Consider the following 23,194-nt stretch of genomic DNA (forward strand, 5'->3'; position numbering starts at 1 on the left):
AAACACGAAATAAAAGTGTATCAAGGAGTTCCTGTCGTGGCTCAGTGGTTAATGAACACGACTAGTATCCATGAGGACATGGGTTCAATCCCTGGCCTCGCTCAGTGGATTAAGGTTCCGACATTGCCGTGAGCTGTGGTGTAGGTCACAGAGGCGTCTCGGATCCTTCGCTGCTATGACTGTGGTGTAGGCTGGCAGCTGTAGCTCCAATTCGACCCCTAGCCTAGGAAACTCCATATGTCACAGGTGTGGCCCTAAAAAGACCAAAAAAAAAAAAAAAAAAAAAAGGTATATCAAGTACTAGCTCAAATATTTTAATATTAGATGTGATAAGTAAAAAAATTCCTCAGTGAAATTGTTATGTAAATTTTGAGTGTTTATTCTCAGTATTTTTATTGATCCTATCCCAGGCCAGTGGGAGTGACGTGGGCTATACTTTGATTACACTGGTTTAGATCTTCCCAAGAGAATAAATGATTCTCTTCATAAACAGTCAAGGGCGAGAAGGTTAAATAATACTTTTAATTTGCTATGTGAGAGTAGAGCCAACAACCTTCAACTCTCCCTCATTTTCCACACACAGGAAGGCCCAGAGAGAACCCAGGGGGTGTCTTAGTGGTCACGAATGTGTTATTCCTTGGGTGTCCCTTACCAGCAGCTTGGCCCCACGTTCTCGACACACAGTGGTGCAACAATGCTGTCTTTCCAGCTCTCATCTGTCACAAGCTCCTCCAGGAATGATTCCACGTTGCTGTGGCTCTGGTGTAGGTCAGCGGCTACAGCTCCGATTAGACCCCTAGCCTGGGACGCTCCATATGCCACGGGAGCGGCCCAAGAAATGGCAAAAAGACAAAAACAAAACAAAACAAAACAAAACAAAAGAATGATTCCAGGAGTTCCCATTGTGGCACATTGGAAACGAATCAGACTCGTGTCCATGAGGATGAGGGTTCAATCCCTGGCCTCACTCAGTGGGTTAAGGATCCAGCATTGCCGTGAGCTGTGGTGTAGGGTACAGACGTGGCTTGGATCTGGTGTTGCTGTGGCTGTGGTATAGGTCAGCAGCTGCAGCTCCAATTTGACCTCCAGCCTAGGAACCTCCATAGGCCACTGGTGTTGCCCCCCAAAAAGAAAAATGTCAAATGATTCCAGAATGATCTGTGGATGAGTCGACCAATAAAGATCTTGCTTTTACTTTGTTGCTTCTTTTAGGGAGATTTATTGAGGTCTAACTGATAAACAATAAACTGCATGTATTTCAAAACATACAATTTGAGGAGTTCCTGTCATGGCGCAGTGGTTAACGAACCCGACTAGGAACCATGAGGGTGTGGGTTCGGTCCCTGCCCTTGCTCAGTGGGTTAAAGGATCCGGCGTTGCCGTGAGCTGTGGTGTAGGTTGCAGACGTGGCTCGGATACCACATTTCTGTGGCTCTGGCGTAGGCCAGTGGCTACAGCTCCGATTCCATCCCTAGCCTGGGAACCTCCATATGCCGCGGGAGCGGCCCAAAGAAATAGCAAAAAAAAATAAAAAAATAAAAAATAATAATAACAAAGCATACAATTTGATGTGTTAACATATATATATGTACATATATAGATATATACCCGTGAAACCATCTCCACAATCAAGAAAGTGAATGTAGGAGTTCCCATCCTGGTGCAGCGGTAACGAATCTGACTAGTATCCGTGAGGTTGCAGGTTCGATCCCTGGCCTTGCTCAGTGGGTTAAGGATCTTGTGTTGCTGTGAACTGTGGTGTAGGCCGCAGACACGGCTCAGATCTGGCGTTGCTGTGGCTGTGGCATAGGCCGGCAGCTATAGCTCTGATTAGACCCCTAGCCTGGGAACCTCCATATGCTATGGGTGCGGCCCTCAAAAGACAAAAAAAAAAAGAGAGAAAAAAAAAAAGTAAATGAATGTATCTGTCACCCCAAGTCTTTTTGTGCCTCATTAAAATTCCTTCTTTGCCCCTCTAGTCACTCCCCCTCCCAGGAAATCACAGATCTGCTTTCTTCTTTCAGTATCATCTCCTTTTTTTTTTTGGTCCTGACCTCAGCATGAAGAAATTCCCTGGGCCAGGGATCAAACCCGCACCATAGCAGTGACAGTGACCTGAGCCACAGCAGTGACAATGCCAGATTCTTAGCACACTTAGCCACCAGGGAAATCCTACTTTGCATTTTAAAGAATTTTATATAGGAGTTCCCCTTTGTGGTTCAGTGGGTTACAAACCTGACTGGTGTCCATGAGGATGCGAGTTTAATCCCTGGCCTTGCTCAGTGGGTTAAGGATCTGGCATTGCCGAGAGGTGTTGCATAGGTCACAGACATGGCTTGGATCTGGTGTTGCTGTGGCTGTGGTGTAGGTCAGGCAGCTGCAGCTCTGATTCGACCCTTAGCCTGGGAACCTCCACATGTGCGGCCCTAAAAAAACCAACCAAACAAAAGAATTTTATATAAATGAAATCTTACTGTATGTACGTATTATTGTCTGGCTCCTTTTGATTATTTTGAATCTATATCATGTAATGATTTTGAGATTCATTCATGTCACCCGTATGAATATTTCATTCCTTCTCTTGCCAAGTAGTATCCCGTTGTGTGGATAGATCATGGTTTGTTTACCCATTCACCTGTTGAAAGATGGTTGGTTCCAGTGCTGTATGTCTGTTATACCTCTGTAAGAAAAAAAAGTACTGTTTGTTTTCTTACTATTGTGTTGAAGTCTTAATATAATCCAGATGCAAGTCCTTTCTCAAATATATGCTTTGCAAATTTCCCCCTCAGTCGGTGCCTGCTCTGTTTACATGGTCTTACCTCTAGGTACGTTCATATCCTACTCCTCTCCTTTCCTTTCCTTTCCTTTCCTTTCCTTTCCTTTCCTTTCCTTTCCTTTCCTTTCCTTTCCTTTCCTCTCCTTTCCTCTCCTTTCCTCTCCTTTCCTCTCCTTTCCTCTCCTTTCCTCTCCTCTCCTCTCCTCTCCTCTCCTCTCCTCTCCTCTCCTCTCCTCTCCTCTCCTCTCCTCTCCTTTCCCTCTCTCTCTTTCTTTCTTTCTTTCAGCTGCACTGGCGACATATGTAACCTAATCCCAATCCCAGGCCAGGGGTCAAATGGGAGCTGTAGCCACCAGCCTATGCCACAGCTGTAGCCACCAGCCTATGCCACAGCCTATTCCAGCCGCATCTGCCACCTACACCATAGATTACCGCAACACCTGATCCTTAACCCACTGATCAAAGCCAGGGGTTGAAACGGTGTCCTCATGGATGCCAGTCAGATTCATTTCCGCTGAGTCATGATGGGAATTCCTCTTTTCTTTTTTAGGGCGGCACCAGTGGCATATGGAGGTTCCTAGGCTAGGGGTCCAATCGGAGCTGTAGCTGCCAGCCTTCACCACAGCCACAGCAACGCTGGATTCGAGTTTCATCTGTAACCTACACCACAGCTCACGGCAACCCCGGATCCTTAACCCACTGAGCAAGGCCAGGGGTCAAACCTGTGTCTTCATGGATATTAGTCAGTTTCATCTCTGCTGCGCCACAATGAGAACTTCCCATGTCTCCTACTCTTTTCTTCTAAGGACGCTGGTCATGTTGGTTTAGGGGTCGCCCTAGTGCCCTCTGCTAACCTTGACTACATCTTTAAAGACCCTGTCTCCAAATCTAGTCACATTGGGAGATATTGGGAGTTAGGATTTCAATGTATGACTTTTGGAGGGATATAGCTTGTCCCGGAAGAACCACTTACCTGAAAGCTGAAACTATTCAGAATTCAGAAGGACTGTATTTCTAATCAACACTAGTAACCCAATCGAATATTTTTGAAGTAACTCAGTTGCAAGTATTGACGCCTCCTGTGGAACATGGATTCTCTCTAGCGGTTCACATTACATGACTTTGGCCATATCCACCTCAGCGATGGGTGAGCCTTCCCAGAAAAAAACCTCTTTGCGAATTGTGAGTCATTCTCCCCTTTTGTTAGCTGCTGAGCTCTGAAAGAAGTTAAGCACCACCCTATGGGCTTGAAAATCGAGATAATAGCAGTATTTGCCTTATAAGGTTATGGTGAGGATTCAATGAAATAATCCACATGAAGCCCTTAGAACAGTGCCTAGCACTTAGGAAGGGCTTAAAATGTTAGCTATCATTATTTATTCATCAAATACATGCTGAATTCTGCCTTCAAATGGAGCGCTGTGCAAGGTGATAACGGCAGAGTCAGAGATAAATCAGCCATGGCTACAGCATCAAGTAGATGATCTGTCTATTCATAGTTATTAGTATGTGCCAATTTTGAGCACCTTCTGTGGGTCAGCTTCTCTGCTAGGTGCCTTATATTTATCATTTCATTTATTCTTCAAACATACTCTGCAAAATAGGTCTTACTTGTCCCGTTTGATAGATGAGGACACTGAAACTCCTTGGGGTAACTCGAGTATCATTCATTGGTTATTTAGTCACGAATGTGAGCTCTACACCAGACCTGTGTGATGGCCTGAGTTCTGCTCCCTTCTCTGTGAGTTTATGGTCACCACAGGGAAAACGTGCTCTGTGCCCTAAGAGAGATACGGACGAATTGCTATAGGGATTTGGACGGGAAGGGAGTTTTCCTTTTGGTGCATTAGGGAAAAGCCGTAGGAGACGCATTACTTGGGCTGAATTTGCACGTGTGGATTTGGCAGGGCTGGGGGAGGGGAACATTCGTGGCTATAAGAACAAAACCATCCAACAGGAAACTGCGGTTGTTAAATGAGGAACAAGAGGGAGTTTGGTTTGACTAGAAGTATGTGGGAAACCTTCATCGGGTCTCGCTGGGACTACCGCCCTTTGTTCTCCCTCTAACTTGCCCTCTGTCTCTTCCTTCTTTGCACTTGATCTCCGGACTTGTTCTCTGTTGGGAGATGGATGATCTTCCTGAATCTGAACATGTTGTTCCCCTGCCTGAAATTCCCCAGTGTCTGCCCTCCCCCAGTCTGAGAAATCTCTAAGCTTTAGAGCCATCGAGGCATGTCTCTTACCTACTGCCCAAGTCACACCCCCTTTTTCTGTTCCCTTTTCCATCTTGTGGCTGCCATACTGAACCTCCAACTGTAGTTGGGAGAACCTGTCGCATTCCTGGCCACTGCCCTAGTCTTCACAGATGCTGTTTTCCTTTGCCCATTCTGATCCACCCGGAAAAGTCTACTTTCACCCTTTGGCTTCAGTTCTTAAAATGCCTTCCCCAAAGCTTTCCCACATTATCCTCCATCCCCATTCCCAGACAGACCTGGCCCATCTTTTTAAGCACCCATTGTATTGGGTAGTCATTCACTAATAATGATTTTTATTGTAATGCACTCATTACAATGTGTTAACATTCTATTTTTAAATTTATTTTAATGTAATAATATCAACATTTGATTTTATAATATGATATACTATTACTAATTTTTTGTTTTTTAGGGCCGCACCCAGAGCATATGGAAGTTCCCAGGCTAGGGGTTGAATCTGAGCTACAGCTGCTGGCCTACACCACAGCCTCAACAATGCTGGGCCCAAGCTGCATCTTCATCCTACACCACAGCTCACAGCAATGCCAGAACCCCGACCCACTGACTGAGGTCAGGGTTAGAACTGTGTCATAACGGGAACTCCCTATAATAATTTTATTTATTTATTTATTTATTTATTTACTTGGTCCTTTTGCCTTTTCCAGGGCCACTTCCCGTGGCATAGGGAAGTTTCCAGGCTAAGGGTCTAATTGGAGCTGTAGCTACTGGCCTATGCCAGAGCCACAGCAACACAGGATCCTTAACCCACTGAGCAAGGCCAGGGATTGAACATGCCACCTCATGGTTCCTAGTCAGATTCGTTAACCACTGCACCACGATGGGAACTCCCTTCCCTATAATAATTTTAATATTAATAATTCAATAATTATTTTAAAATAGTGATTATGTTACTTAGATATTTTTCCATTTTTCACCTTTATGAAGGCAAAAACTATGTCTTATTTTTCTCTCCTGAATTCTCAAGCCTCAATAAGTAGCAAAAGTAAATTAAGACCTGAATAAATGAATGAATGCATGCATAAATGAATACTGGGACTCTCTTAGCAAGGAATACTGAAGCTAGACCTTTGGGGATCTGGATGGCGAGTTTAAGTGATTCAGTTCTTTTATTCGATTTAGTTTGTTCTGCATTGAGGAGCCAGGAACCATTTCTGAACAAGGGTGATGGATCATAGGTTCGTACGTAAAGCTAATAGGAAAGGCCAGAGTTAGGGTGAGTAAGAGGCTATTATAAAAATGTGGCAGAAAAGTTATGAAAACCTAAATCAGGATAGTGCTAAAAAAGCACTTCAAAGCACAGGGAACTATACTCAATATTTTGTAAAAACCCAGAAGAGAAGAGAACTTGGAAAAGATTTTATATATATATATGTGTGTGTGTGTGTGTAATATACACGTTACATATATATTATATATATAGTACACATGTACACACACATATCACTGAATAGCTGTGCTGTCCACCTGAAACTAACACAATATTGTAAATCACTATACTTAAAATTCTCTTTAACTTTTTGACCAAGAAAAAGTATTACTGGAAAGCAAAGTGACCTTTTCATTTGGCAAACTCTTTTTTCAAAAATCCTGGAACTTGAATAAGACATTCCTATATGCTCCATTTCCCATGTTCTTCTGCAAAATGAGATTGCAATTGTTGGTTCCTTATGGCTGCATATCAGAGGTCTTCAGCGAGTCGTGTTCCTTCAGGGCAGAGACTGTGTATGGAGACCTGTGAACTGTACTTGGCAGATGGGTGCCCAAGACCTGTTTGCTGAAAGAAAAGAAAATGCCTCCTAATGTCGTCATGTTCAAGGTAATGGATCTGCTACAGTTGCTCCCACGTTCTTAAACCCTCTCTGGTCCTCTCCAATGGGACAAGCAAAAGCTCTCTTTTGGATGCTTACACATTGATAGTGCCCTTTCCCCAGCCTCTGTAGGCCTCTTTGTCTTACCAAGTCATATTCATATTCTTTAAACCAAGAAAGCCCAGGAGCTTTGCCAGCTGTGTTCCACTTCCTGTCTTCTATCACCTGCTTCTGACCCATGTCCGGAAAACCACTTGGATTCAGTGGCTAAGAGTTGAAACCTGCTCACTGGCAGGTTGTAGGTCGTGGGAGCAGGTAAGTTGTTGGCTTTTTTAATGACGCTCACCCTAGGTCCCTGGTTCCTCTATCTGGCTGAGTGTCACGATGTAGTTAAACATCTACATTCCTGATGTCATTCCGATGTCACTGACTCAGAATTTGAGGTGGCTGGGGACAGAGGACAAGAGGAGGCCCAGTGATCTGAATTGAAGGACCCAGGTGATTGTGACATTCAGACAGGTGAGCAGAAACATTGGGGTACATCTCTTCCACGGTAAGCAAAGGGCCGAGGGCCAAGGCGGCTTCGTCTAGGTCTGCCTCTGCTCTTCAGGGTTATCTAGGCATTTTTAACTTTATATTTACAGTTTACATTTTCTTTCATGGTTAACGGCTAGATGCAGTCCGGAAGCCCTAAGACTCACTCCTCCATTTCTATCACAAGCAGGAATTTCCCTGAAAACGAACAGATCTGAATTCTTTCATCTCACAATCCTGGAATTGTTAGGCCTCTTAAAGGTCATTTAGTGGGACATGCACATTTTTAAGACGACCCTAGATACCCAAAGGACAGGCAATGACATCAAGATTAGCGATGCACATAATTCTGGTGAGTAACCCTGGTCAGGATTGACCTGAGGCTTCCTGCCCCCAGCACTGCTAGCAGAGAGATTAGGAGATCCAGAGTGAAGCTGAAGGGGGAGAGACGTGGAGGGTTGCATACGGGGGAAAATGAAGGGAGATAGCATTGTATATGAGGGGAGGGGGTGGAGCAATATGTTTGGAGCAATGTTTCAGGGCCCGACCACAGAAAGGAATTTATTTGCTCACTCACCAAACATTTATTAGTTATCTGCTAGGAGCCTGATCTGATACAAACCACAGTTCCTGCCCTCAAAGGGCTCTCAATCTAGTGGGACAGACAGATACATATTACAATGGAGGGCGATAAGTCCAACAATGGAGGCAGATACTAGGAGTAATGTAAGAATATGCTAAAATACAACGGCCCACACTGCTCTTCTTTTACACACCTTCAACTTTCTTTTTTTTCTTTTTTTTGTTGTGTTATGTCTTGTGTCTATCTGGGTCCGCATATGGAGTTCCACTAGGGTGATCGGAGCTGTAGCCCGCACCCAGCCACAGCCGCGGATCCGCCGTCGCCCACCCAGCTCCGCCGCCGTCGCCCCGGCGGCCCCCCTCTTCTGTCGTTCGTCCACTGCGCCACGACTCCCTTCCTTTTCTGTGTTTCTTCAAAAACATAAGGTTGTTTCTCTCTGGGTGATGCGACAAATGAAGGCCTTTAGCCTCATCTCGCCCCTTCCCGCTCTCCTGTAATTACAAAGCGTTTGTGGGGTGCTGTGGTCCGAAGGGAATTTATTGCTGTGATGTACAATGGTACCTGCGTGAAGGTAGATTTGAAGATGCTTTAGGGATGGATTCGAGAGATGTAAAAAAAGGAAGAAACAGAATGAAGGTGCCCCGGATTGATAGGAAGGTAGGGAGGTGAAGAAGAAAAGCAGAGGAATGAAGTGGAGCCTGAGAAAGAAAAAAATATTTCAAACATAGAATGGCTGCAATTAGAAGGTATCAGGCAGTATAGTTTAGACCTGTCTGGTGGAAGATAACCATTCAAAGTGAATTATTGTACTGATTAGCAAGGAGGAAACTGTATCTTAGCCTTTAAAAAAGGAGCTGCACAAGGAGTTCCCGTTGTGGCACAGTGGAAACCAATCCAACGAGTAACCATGCGGTTTCGGGTTCCATTCCAGGCCTCGCTCAGTGGGTTAAGGATCTGGTGTTGCCTTGAGTTGTGGTGTAGGTCGCAGATGCGGCTCGGATCCTGTGTTGCTATGGCTGTGGCATAGGCCGGCAGCTGTATCTTCCACGGGACCCCTATCCTGGGAACCTCCATATGCCGTAGGTGCGGCCCTGAAAAAACGCAAAAATAAAATAAAATAAAATAAAAAAGAACCACATGAATCAGAAGTGCTGTAGGAAATTTCAAGGATAATAGAGAAGATAGTATACAATTACAGTCTACTGTTATAATTGTCAGCTTAATTGAAAATTAATAATAAAATCAATATAGTCAGTACTAAAGTTACTCTGAAAGACGTCTGATAATTAAAATTACTTTATTACTCTTAGTTAATGCCAACTTCAGATAAAATTTAAATAATAAATAGCTTCAAATAAAATTTAAAAATAGTGCTAGATTATATAAAGTTCTTCTTACAATGGAATCATAAATTATTGAATATAGCTTTTCATTTGGGTTTTTTTTTTTTTTTTTTTTTCGTTTGCCTGCGCCTGTGGCATGTGGAAGTTCTGGAGCCAGGGATTGAACCCAAGCCAAAGCTGTAACCAGAGCCACAGCAGTGACAATGCTGGATTCTTAACCTGCTGAGCCACAAGCTTTTTGTTTTTAACAACTAGACTGAATTTGTTCTCCACAGATTTAGTTATTAGTAGATCTCTTATAATTCAGGCCTCACCACTAAAGTCAGTGTTTCCTTTTTATTTCTTTCTGCTCCTGATGCAAGACAAGCACACACTGGGCATTCAAAAAATATCTGTTGACTGATGAAAATCTTGGTGGATAGATAAGCAGAGATTCAGAGTTCATAATTTTGATCAGGTATGAACCGGAATAAACAAAATATGGATTCCATTCATAATCCAGAGTCACTTAAACCCATAATACTTTTTTCTAAGTATCAGGAAAATATTTGCACTGTCTGAATAGTATCTTCCAATAACCTTTTTTTTTTTTTTGCTTTTCAGGGCCATACCTGTGGTATATGGAATTTCCAGGCTAAGGGTGAATGGGAGCTGCAGCTACTGGCCTGCGCCACAGCCATAGCAACGCCAGATCCCAGTTGCGTCTTCGACCTACACCACAGCTCACAGCAATGCTGGATCCTTAACCCACTGAGCGAGGCCAGGGATCAAAAGCACATCCCCATGGATACATACCACTTGGGTTTGTTACAACTGAGCTACAACGGGAACTCCCCTTCCAATAAAAGTGAGATCTAAATTCAATCTGCTTGTTAAGACCCAGCACTTAGATTATTGGAGGGTCAGTCTAGAATTCAGAATTAATCCTCCAAGTGGATTTCAGCCTGAGGAGCTGAATTATGGCCTCCATTTTCCCACCCCTTCCAGTAGTGCTGCGGGACCCGGTCACCTGGACTCTGAGATGTCGCCTGGTTGCCATGGGGCTGCTTGGGAGGTTGGACTCTTTTGGATGCAAAGCAGAGCACCTGTGACCATACCCAGTGAAAATTCAATTGCAGGTGTATTTGCAAATTGGATTTTGAGGGGGAAGTTTAAGCAAATCCTTTTGAAAGCGAATCCCTCCAAGGTGTGAGTAATGAAGAAATAAGGAGAAAAGTGACAATCAAAAACCTATTAAAATCTAGCTTCCAGAGAGGACTCTGACTGTCTAATGACACTTTTGTTTTCGTAGCAGGCATTTAACAGTCATTTGGTGTCAGTTGCTTCCTTTATAAGTGCCACATGACACATTTTTCCCTTCTCTGGGTTCCTGAGACCCTAATCCCAAAAACTCTTGATGCTTAAAATGAGCCGAGGGCCCTAAAAGAGGAGGTTCTCTGTTCCTCTGGATTTCTTTACAGGAGCCACTAATGACACCTGAAGCACCAATATGTATATGAAATGAATCACTTGTCCAATCCCCTCATTCCATTCATTCTTTTCCTTTATTTAGTCCTCAAAATCTAGGCTAAATTATTATGGCAAAAAACAAAACAAAACAAAAAACTAACCCAACTCGCTGTTTAAAAACCTTAGCTTTGGGGATAGCATGGAATTATGAGTCTAGACCAAAGCAAGAAATTATTCTCATCTGATGCATCACTGATACTTTTCATGGGCATTATATGCCACCCCAACATTTTGCTTTTGTTAAAAAGCCACTGTACCCCCACCTTCAAATGTTTAACCTAACTGCTCAATTTTGCCCCAGAACTCGATTTGCTGTTACTGCCATTCCTCTCAGAATGGTTGGGATGAGGAACCAGAAGGGCTAGAAACCTAGATCTGACATGTTGATCATATTACGTGTATGCTAAGAGCTGTGGATGATCAGCTTTTCACTGTGACCCTTTCGCTCCCTAATTGACTTTGGTTATTTGGGAGAGGGGGCTGCAGGAATGGCTGGCTCAGGATTCAAATCTCTCTCTTTCCCTCCATGGGAGAGAATCTAGTTCTAATCAGGAAAAGAAGATGGAATTATCAAGGCTTATTACAGCAACTTTTTAATAAAATAATCTTGGATTGACTGAGGACATATGTCTTTAAAATAACGTGGGGTTGAGATGTTTATTTGATCTCTGTTAGATTGTATGAATTGTGGTCCTTGAGCCTGTTAAGCAGAAATTCCATTTCTCTAAAATGTCTTCTGAACGCACAACTTGGTGTTTGCCAAACTTATAGCTCATGGGTTCCTGATTGGAAGAGCGCACACAGACCCCTCCAAAGTAAATACATACATTCTAAATTTACCTGAGGGCTTTGAGCAGCTCTTGACATCACATGACAAGGAGAACATTTGTTAATCAGAAAAATTACAACCTATTCATACTTATTGTTTGATTATTCCTTTGCTGACTTTTGAGGTCCCATTGTTGATTGAATTAGGTATAGTAACACGTATTTATTTTAGCAACTAGCTATTATGAATGCAAACTCTTCTTATCATCAGATGATTGATAGGCACATTAAGAAGTTGTTCAACAGGTTGCTTGGTTTGAAGAAATGCTTAAATCCTGATAGGTTACTTTTTTTTTTTTAATCAGCAAAGAGAAGGAATGAGCACCGATAAGCCCATGGTAATGACCCTTTTATTTTCAAAGTGAAATGCTGTCATTTCTTTAAATTGGCTTCTTTTAAGCAGTTGATGCTTTAGTCTCCTTTCAAAGATTTCAATTTTAAAATGTTGGTAGATTGAAAACATTTGGAAATAAATTATTTTTCTAGTGCTGGCTGGAGAAGGTAGGTCGTGAGGAAAATTGTCAAGCAGCTGAAGGTGATGAAGTTTCTGTTGAATGGATGTTGCCCCCTTTTCAATTTTTTTTTCCTTTTTTCCCTCCCCCCATTTTTAAAACCAATGTTCTTTCGTTTTTGTTGAGTCATTGCATAAAGCCTTCATTTTGTAGACTTTCAGGCACAGGTTAGGATCTCAAATGCCTAACATTTTTTTACTGTTGGTAAAAGTGTTGTTTTGATTCTTTTTTTACATAGAAACACAAGCACAACAGAGTAAGGAAAATGGCCCTTGGCTATCTGATAGGTGAGTAATGAGGCTAAAGTTTGTAGTTACTCATCTTTAATCTAGTCTTTGCTGTACAGCACGGCTTCTCAATCAGATTGGCTGTCATTTTTGTCTCCTTAAAATATCTCTTCCTGAGGACGCAGGCATTGTGGTGATAAGCACCAGAGAAAGGCCTAAATATGGACACAATGGAGAAGTCAAAACAAAAGACTGAAAATTTCCTCTTGAATGGAAGCTGAATGATAATGCCAGAAAATTGTGTTGCATAATGCCTCAACTTCAAAAAGGTGACCTCAATTTCTCTTTCTTTCCTTCTTTCTTTCCTTCTTTCTTTCTTCCTTTCTTTTCTTCCTTCCTTCCTTCCTCCCTCCCTCCCTCTCTCTCTCTCTTTCTTTCTTTCCTTCCTTCCCTCTTTCTTTCTTTCATAAACTTTATTGGAGTATGGTTGTCTTATAAAGTTGTGTTAGTTTCAGGTGTACATCGAAGTAAATCAGTTACACATATACATCTATCCATTCCTTTACAGATTCTTTTCCCATATAGGTTATTACACAGTATTGAGTAGATTACACTGTGCTATACAGTAGGTCCCCTTTCTTTTTAGGGCTTGTACCTACAGCATATGAAGGTTTCCAGGCTAGGGTCCGATGAGAGCTGCAGTTTCCAGCCTATGCCACAGCCGCAGCAATGCCAGATCCGAGCTGCATCTGCAACCTACACCACAGCTCATGGCAACACCGGAAGCTTAACCCACTGAGCGAGGCCAGGGATCGAACCCACATCCTCATGGATACTAGTTGGATTTGTTTCCACTGCGCCACAATGGGAACCCCCGGTAGGTCTGTTAAAAAATTTTTTTTAAACTATAGTTGATTTAGTCATACATATATATATTCTGTTTCTCACATTATCTTCCATCATGTTCCATCACAAGCCGTTGGATATAGGATCTCATTGCTTATCCACTCCAAATGCAATAGTTTGCACCTACTAACCCGAAACTCCCAGTTCATCCCACTCCTTCCCCCTCCCATTTGGCAAACACAAGCTTGTTCTCTAAGTCCATGACTTTGTTTCTTTTCTGTAGATAGGTTCATTTGTGCCATATATTAGATTTCAGTTATAAGAGATACCATGTGGTATTTGTCTTTCTCTTTCTGATTTACTTTACTCAGTATGAGAATCTCTAGTTCCATCCATGTTGCTGCAAATGGCATTGTTTTGTTCTTTCAGTAGGTCCTTGTTACCTATTTTATATATAGTAGTGTGTATATGAGGTAACCTCGGTTTCTAATAGTGGCTTTGGATATAGAATTATTTGGATTACTGTACTTTTTTTTTTTTTTTTTTTTTTTTTTGCCACACTCATGACATGTGTAAGTTCTTAGGCCAGGGATCGAACATGCACCACAGTAGTGACCTGAGCTGATGTAGTGACAATGCTGGCTCCTTAACCCACTGAGCCACCAGGGAACTCCTATTGTACCCTTTTATATCAATTTGATGAGGGCAGATACTAGGAAATACAATACTACCTGATATTATATGTAGGGAAATTTTGAAATAAAAAAAATTACCAAAGGAATTTATAGATGGATGACATGGAGTTTCTGAACCTGAAACTGACTTAGGGTCATCTGCTTAGGATTTGCCGGCTCTCAAGTGGGGCCTCCACTGTGGACACTGTGAGCATGTTATCTGTTGGCATATTCACGGATGATGTGGAGAGTGGCAAAATGGCAGAATGTCTAATTATTAAACAAATCACAAGTTCATATCTCCCTTCCCCTCCTCCACTTGTTTCCTTGGAGACACTGTTCCTTGTCAATTTTCTGAATTGCATTAATATTAAACTACGGCTTTGAATCAGGAAGAATGCGAGGTATCTGAAGAGCAGTATTTATATCTTCCGTGTGACATTTGCATCACATGGATAACCGTTTAAAATGTTCTTGAGAACACTGAAAAAATAAGGAAATAGAGTTCAAAAATAAAGTATAGAACTTGTTAGACTAGTTTCTGTTGAAAACTTGGTGGATTATACCTCTTTGTTTTAAACCATTAGAACAGCAATGTTTAAATATCAGATTCCTTAAAGAGTCACTAGCTCCTTTTGGAAAGTTTTGATTAAAGCATTGGATTTATTAAACTGTTCTCCCCACATGTCTTTCTTTCAAGATGTTGTTTTTCCCACGTCTGCTATTTTATTACATGACGGTTATTGAAAAGTTACATGCTGTTTACTTTACCTGAGATTTATTTTTACATCGTAAATCATACTTGAAAAAAAAAATACATCGCAAGAAGCAGCGTGGTCTGTTCAAGCTGGGCGTCAGGAGACCCAGATTCCATTTCCAACTCGGCCATGTGACTTTGGGGAAGTCAACAAATTTAGACGTGTCTCAGTCTCCCTAACCGCATAATGGGGATAATAACATCACCCTTCTACCTGTTTCACAGGGTTGCTTTTTTTTCTCTTTTGAGGATTAATTAGTTAATGTTTGCAAACCACTCTGAGCTCCTTTGATAAAAATACAAAGCACCATTCTTTATGACAATAATAATAGTGTCTTGGACGGTAGGCTTCCTTTCATCCAAGGATCCCAAAGTACTTTACCGCTGAGATTGTAACTTTACAGAGGGCTACTGTGTGGTGGCTGGCTCTCCTTGAAGCTAACAGTTGCTAACAAGCAGTCTGGGTTTTCACTAGAGAGCAATTAAGTCTTCCACCAACTCCTGTGTCATTTGCATAAACTTCCCAAGACAGAAGAGCAGCTCTTGGGAGTTGCTGCTGTGGTGCAGCCCAAAGGAATCTGACTAGTGTCCATGAGGATGGGGGTTCCATCCCTGGCTCAGTGGGTGGGGGATCCGGTGTTGCCATGAGCTGTGGTGTAGGTTGCAAACACAGTTCAGAACTCATGTTGCTGCGGCTGTGGTGTAGGCCAGCAGCTGTAGCTCGGATTCAACCCCTAGCCTGGGAACTGCCATATGATGTGGGTGCGGCCCTAAAAAGCAAAAAAAAAGGGGGGGGGGAGAAAAAGCAGCTCCCCAAAGAAAGCAGAGTCCAGACTCCTCATCCCTCATGGCAATTTATAACTAAGTCACAGGGGATTTGAAATTTGGAATATCGATGTTTTCAATTCCTAAATCTGTATGTTGAGAATCTGGTCAAGTATGGGACGAGTTAGACAGCAAGCAAATTTGGGTTAATGAAAATGTACATGTTACCAATGCGGATTACTCGAAGGTGGTTCAGGTTGTGTATACCAATGATGGGCGAGTCCCGTGAGCTCTCCGTGGCCGTCTGGACAAGGCTAACTTCAGTGAATTGACAGAGATGGATTAAGTGCCCAACTCATGTGCACGTCTGGGGTTATTAAGAAGAAAAGTGTACGATGTGGTCCCTACCCTCGAGTTGTTTACAACCTATTTGAGAAGATGAAACGAAGATACAGGAAACAATTAGTGGACCATGGAAGACAGCATATAATTAAAGGCTAAATTGTGTGGAACAGACCACAGGAAATAGAGAAGGGAGTCATCAGTAGGGGCCAGCGTAGTTCAGGGAGGACTTACCAAAGAAGTGAGTTTAAAGGAGTGTGTTTTCCCCGGGACCAATGTCGCAGAAGCCATGTACGTATGGACCACACAAGCCTGTGTTGGGAGACAGGGCAGATGGGGAGGTTCTTCTCTTTTCCTTAGGGAAACTCAGGCTTTGATAGCAAGTAGGGGGAGGAAGCTCCCAAGGTCTGGGAAATTTTCACAGGCAGGCAGAGGAATGAGGACTAAATTTAAGTCACCTAAAAAAAAAAAAAATCAGTATCCAGGGAACTGATAAAAGCAGTACTTTGGAATACTTCTTCTTTTTTTTTTTTTGTCTTTTTGTCTTTTTGCCATTTCTTGGGCCTCTCCCGAGGCATATGGAGGTTCCCAGGCTAGGGGTCTAATCGGAGCGGTAGCCGCCAGCCTACACCAGAGCCACAGCAATGCGGGATCTGAGCTGCGTCTGCCACCTACACCACAGCTCACGGCAATGCTGGATCCTTAACCCGCTGAGCGAGGCCAGGGATGGAACCTGCAACCTCATGGTTCTTAGTCGGATTCCGTTAACCACTGTGCCACGACGGGAACTCCTGGAATACTTCTTTGGCAACAACATGCAAAAATCACTGGAGTAGGAAAGGGACTTAAAGCTGGGAGGGCTGGCTCGCATTGGATACAGTAATCCAGAGGGGTGGAACATTATCTAGAAAGAATTAATTAAAAATAGGGCTTCTATGGAGTTCCTGTTGTGGCTCAGTGGTTAACGAATCCGACTAGGAACCATGAGGTTGCAGGTTCACTCCCTGGCCTTGAGGATCCGGCGTTGCCGTGAGCTGTGGTGTAGGTTGCAGACACGGCTCACATCCTGTGTTGCTGTGGCTTTGGCATAGGCCGGTGGCTACAGCTCCGATTAGACCCCTGGCCTGGGAACCTCCATATGCCATAGCAGCAGCCCAAGAAATGGCAAAAAGACAAAAAAAAAAAAAAAAAAAAAAAAATAGGGCTTCTAATGAGAGCTTAGCATGTGCTGGGAACATGTCTTATTCTCACAACAACCCAAGGTGATGCTAATATTAACTCATGTTAGCACTGATTTCCTGATATGAAAACTGTGGCTGAGGGGGTAAGTACCTCGCAGAGGCACAGAGATTGAATGTGTTAGAGCAAGGTCTGCACCCAGTATGAATCCTAAACTGCTATTTAGATTGAGGAGATTAAAATGAGAGGGGTAGGATATCTTTTTTTTTTTTTTTTTTAAGGCCACACTAGTAGCTTATGGAAGTTCCCAGGTTAGGGGTCCAAGCCACAGCAACGCAAGGTCTGAGATGCATCTGTGACCTACACTGAAGCTCAAGGCAATACCGGACCCTTAACCCACTGAACGAGGCCAGGGATCGAACCCAAGTCCTCATGTATACTGGTTGGGTTCGTAATGGCTGCGCCACAATGGGAACTCCTGAGGTAGGCATCTTGATGAATGAATAGTTGTCCAGGAGTTCTTGTTGTGGCTCATTGGGTTAAGGGCCAGATGTTGTCTCTGTGAGGATTTGTGTTTGATCCCTGGCCTTGCTCAGTGAGTTACCCCCCCAGGATCCAGCGTAGCCAAAAGCTTTGGAGTAGGTGGAAGATTCGGCTTGGATCCAGTGTTACCATGGCTGTGGTGTAAGCCTGCAGCTGCAGCTCCTATTTGACTCCTGACCCAGGAACTTCCATGTGCTATAGGTGTGACTGTTAAAAAAAAAAAAAAAGAATAGTTGTCCAGTCCAGATAGGAAGATGCTGAGTTAAACAAACTTAAAACAGGTCATTCTCATCACCCCCTTTTTCTCCTGTAGGACGTCTTAGAGCCTTTTTTGTGCTGCTTTCACATTGTGAATCTGCAGGAGAATTTAGTCTAAGGAGCATGTCACCACTGGGCATAATGCAGAAAACACTTGGAAAATTCTGGTTTGGAATCTTTCTTCATAGCCATGGCAACCTCCAGGATCAAGAATGCTAGGGAGGGGATGGGAGTTCCCATAGCGGCTCAATGGTTAATGAATCCGACTAGGAGCCATGAGATTGCGGGTTCGATCCCTGGCCTTGCTCAGTGGGTTAAGGATCTGGCATTGCCGTGAACTGTGATGTAGATCACAGATGGCGCTTGGATCTGGTGTTGCTGTCATTGTAGTGTAGGCTGGCAGCTGCAGCTCCAATTTGATCCCTAGCCTGGGAACTTCCATATGCTGCAGGTGTGGCTCTAAAAAGAAAAAAACAAACAAACAAACAAACAAAAAAATCAGAGTGGCAGACCCAGGAGGCTGCCATCAAGATACCTAACTAGATTTAGGGACCTGGAAATTCAAAAAGGAAAGATTTATTTATTTACTTATTTTAGTTTTTTTCTTTTTAGGGCCTCACCTTTGGCATATGGAAGTTCCTAGGTGAGGGGTCAAATAGGAGCTGCAGCTGCCGGCCTTTGCCACAGCCTCAGCGATGCTGGATCCAAGCAGAAATTGTGACCTATGCTGTAGTTTGGCAACACTGGATCCCTAACCCACTGATTGAGGCCAGGGATGGAACCTGCATCCTCCTGGATACTAGTCTTGTTCGTAACCCACTGAGCCACAATGGGAACGCCAAAGAGGGAAGGTTTAGCTCATAGGCAAATTAGTTATGGGGAGACCCAAGCACTGGGAGTTCACTGCCCACAGTGTCTGGTGCTGCATTCTACCTTGCCTCACCTGGGCATACTCTGCCAGTCTCACCTGTTTCCACGTCTCAGTCTCTGGGCAGATGGCACTCTTGGTGTGGCACTGAAGAAAGGTAAGTAGATTTTCCTGGTGGGAAAAGAAGTTAGATGGGCAGGAGAGGATTTGGTTGCTCTGTCTTGGAAGCTCAGGATTCTAAAATTTGACTTTGACTCCAGATGAAACTGTGAACAATTCTTACAAGAAAAAATGCTTCTTGGCAAAAAGGATTCGTGCTAATCATTTTGGAGGCGTTGAAAGGGCAAAAGGTTAAAAACAAAACGACGGTTGAGCCTGAAACGGCAAGAAAACTTAAACATTGGCTGGCTTCGAAATTCTACTACAAATGATCAGCACATTAGCTGTTATTGCTAAAGCTGGCAATTTGACTTACGAATGTACTCACTGATTACATTTTGGATACATTTGGCAGCCAAAGTAAGAGCAGGAAATCATTATTGGATAAAAAGGGCCACACAGGAGGAAGTTTTTATTGGCAAATACCAGCTCATGTATTTACAGAATCCTATCATCTTAGTACAAGAAGGAGTCTATCCCCAGTTTCAAAATATATCCAAAGAGATAACAAATTTCTTCTCTTTTTATGACCCCTCCCCACCCCCCCACCCCAGCTTCCCACTCTCTGAAACAGATTCCAACCTCCAATTCTGCTTTCATCAAACACGGCCACTATCATTTAAATCCTTTTTTTTGGGGGGGGGGTGATCTTTTTGTGAGCATGGAAAACAATTTACATCTTTTCCCTCAAAACCCTTCCTATTCTCGAAGGCTATAATTACATTTCCCTCAATTTTCTCAGCATTAGATGGAATAGCAGATGTGTAGACCTCTGACGTTTGTTGACTTCTGCCCAGGGCCCTGAGCAAGTCCCTTACCTGATCTCAGTTACTTCTGACAAAATTTCTGTGCAGCGTCAGGCATTTTTAATCTCCATTGGAAAGATAAAGTGATTGATACGTGAGGTCTAGAGGTGAGTAGTGCCTTGCAAACAGTTGGTAAATAAAAGAACCAGGATTAGGAAACGACCCGCCCTTCATGGGAACTCATGGATTGAATCCACTGGTCTGAATCCACTCTCCTGCAATGACCTTCCTTTTTCCCTTTGATTCCCTTTGACTTTTCTTTCTTTTTTTTTTTAATAATGCTTTTTATTTTTTCCATTTTAGCTGGTTTACAGTGTTCGGTCAATTTTCCACTGTACAGCAAAGTGACCCAGTCACACATACATGGATACATTCTTTTTTCTCCCATTCTCATGCTCCATCATAAGTGACTAGACAGAGTTCTCAGTGCTACACAGCAGGATCTCATTGCTAATCCATTCCAAAGGCAACAGTTTGCATCTATTAACCCAAATTCCCAATCCATCTCCCTCCCTCCTCCTCCCCCTTGGCAACCACAAGTCTGTTCTTGGTCCCTTTTACTTTTCTTCAAGGCCTAGTTGTTCTCAAATCTCTTTCCTTTGCTCCCTGCTTTCTTTCCTTTTTTTAAAAAAAAGTGATTTTTCTCCATGCTTTCTTGACTATTCCAGCCCTCACTGTTTTCCTTTCATCTCTCAAAAGATAGCCATCAAATATATTTAAAATATATATTCCACATATACATTATTTACATATTTTAGAATATTTCCATATTATTGCATTTTTTTCCCCTCATTCTATCTGAAATAGAAGCTCCTTGCAAGTTGGAACCATGACTTGCAATTCACTGACTTCTTAGCCAGAGCGATGTTCTCTGAGTGGTAATTATCTTATGAAATGGGAAAAAAAGAGATCGGTTGGAGGGAAGATAAAGACTGGAGAGGCCGGACCATTCCTCCTCCTCTGTGCTCTGAAATCATTTTGCATAAATGCAAGTCACATATAGCCAAACAGAAGGTGGGTGCTCAGGTCAGAAAACTTGGGTTGAGATCCTAACTCTTAAAGCTCCTACCTGTTCGACTATGGGAAAGTTCTTTTTAAAAAAAAAAAAAATTTATTATTTTATTTTTTATCTTTTTTCCTTTTCTTTTCTTTTATTTTTTCAGGGCATATGGAGGTTCCCAGGCTAGGGGCTGAGTCAGAGCTGCCGCTGCCGGCCTACACCACAGCCACAGCAATGCCAGATCTGAGTCTTGTCTTTGACCTACAACACAGCTCATGGCAACTCAAGATCCTTAACCCACTGAGCTGGGCCAGGAACTGACCTGAGTCCTCATGGGTGCTAGACCAGTTTGTTACCACTGAGCCACAATGGAAACTCCCTAAGGACCCATTTTCTTGTAAAATGGGGATGAAATGATAATACCATTTTTTTTTTTTTTTTTTTTTGGTCTTTTTAGGGCTAGAGGTTCTCAGGCTCGGGGTCCAATCGGAGCTATAGCCACTGGCCTACACCACAGCTATAGCAATGCAGCATCTGAGCCCAGTCGGCCACCTACACCACAGCTCACGGCAATGCCGGATCCTTAACCCACTGAGCAAGGCCCGGGATCGAACCTGCATTCTCAGGGATGCTAGTCAGATTCGTTTCCGCTGAGCCATGACGAGAAGTCCAATACTAATTTTATAGGGTTCTCATGGGAATTAGTGAATGCAATTAGGAAGGTGCTTTGCATAAGGCTGGGTACACATGGTAGCTGTGACAATGACAGCTTTTATAGTTAGACTGTAGTCTATTCTCGTATCTCTCTTGCAGAATTCACTCTCTTACTAGATCGTAAATTCCTCAAGGGCAGAGACTGCCCTTCATTTTTATTATCTGCCCCACCAAGCCTGTGAAATAGTAGCAGCACTCAACGATCTTTTAAATGACCGTATGAGAAGGAGCTCTAGTGAAGGGTCGGGGTTGGGAGACTGTAAAAGCCTCTTTAAAGCTGAGCGCAAGTTCTGTCAACTGCACTTTGTACCAAACCCCAGCATGGGGCCCTGCCCCCAGAAAATGTGCCCTAGGAAGTAGCTTCAATTGCCCGAAATTATCCCATTGACTATGGGTCTGTTCTAGCGTTCCTTGTAGCTCCTTTTCAGATGTACACTTTTTTATTTTATTTTTGTAAATTTTCTGTCCTTGCCTTATGGAATTATTTTTTTTCCTTTACACATTTGAAACAAACTCATAGTTCCTTCTTTATTTTATGTCAGTTGAAGTATAGGAGTTCCCATGGGGGATCAGTGGAAACGAGTCTGTCTATAACCAGGAGTTTGATCCCTGGCCTCACTCTGTGGGTTAAGGAAGTGGGGTTGCTGTGGCTGTGGGGTAGGCCAGGGTATACAACCCGATTTGACACTTAACCTGAGAACCCCTAAAAATAAATAAATAAATTGAATATGGTTGATTTAAAGTGTTTCAGCAAAGTGCTTCAGTTCTGTGTTCTTTTTCAGATCATTTTCCATTATAGGTTATTATAATATATTCAATATAGTTCCCTGTGTAATACAATATGTCCTGTTGTTTATTTTATATATAATATTTACAATTCTTTCTTTTTTGGATTTGGTGTAGCTCTCGCAGGGCAATTGGTTTCCTCTTGCGTTGTAATATATATATATAATTTTTTTCTGCACCCACAGTGTATGGACGTTCCGGGCCAGGGTTTGAAGCCAAGCTGCAACTGCAACCTACAACCCCACAGGTGAGGCAACACGGGATCCTTAACCCACTGTGCCAGGCTAGGGATTGAACCCTTGCCTCTGCACTAACTGGAGCCTCTGCAGTTGGATTTTAACCCCTGTGCCATGGTGGGATCTCTGAGAACTCCTCTTGTGTTGTGATTTTTCACAGTGAACTCATCTTCCGTGGGACCTGCCTGAAGAACCCAACTCTGCCCTAGGTTGTGTCCATTTCCAAGAGATTGGTTCCCATTGGTCTCTTTTATGATCCAGAAGGGGGTAAACAGATGCAGCGCAGGTTCTGTTGTTAACAAGACCCTCAGTGTAGGCCCAAGAGAGAGACTTACAAACCACTTCTACCCAACTTCGACATCGGTAGGTACCTACACTTTCTAAGATATTGATACTGCCTTATAAAAGTCCATCTTCCTCTTATTTTTTCTTTTATTTTTTTAATTAAAAAATGTTTAAAATTATTATTAAAGTATAGTTTATTTACAATATTTCTTAAATTGCTGCTGTACAGCAAACTGATCCAATCACACACAGTTCCTTGTGCCGTATGACAGGGCCCCACTGCCCATCCATTCCAAATATAGGAGTTTGCATCCACAATCTTATTCTTCGAGACCTGTGACTCTGATGTGGAAACTAGATGATCTTGGCAGGATTCTGGTTATTAATCAGTACCAAGTTTTCCTAACGTGTTTACTAAATTGATTGGGTAGTAATATTTTTTCCCCCTCTCAAGTACCGAAGTGAAGCTCAGGGTGGACATATTTCTTGAGTCTTTTTTGGGGGGGGAGGGACAGTGATTGGAGAGAGTTTATCTTCTTTCTTTCTTTTTTTTTTTTTTTTTATCTTGTGTCTTTTTAGG

This window comes from Sus scrofa, chromosome 11 (assembly GCF_000003025.6).
Source record: "Sus scrofa isolate TJ Tabasco breed Duroc chromosome 11, Sscrofa11.1, whole genome shotgun sequence".
NCBI classification, from domain to species: Eukaryota; Metazoa; Chordata; class Mammalia; order Artiodactyla; family Suidae; genus Sus; species Sus scrofa.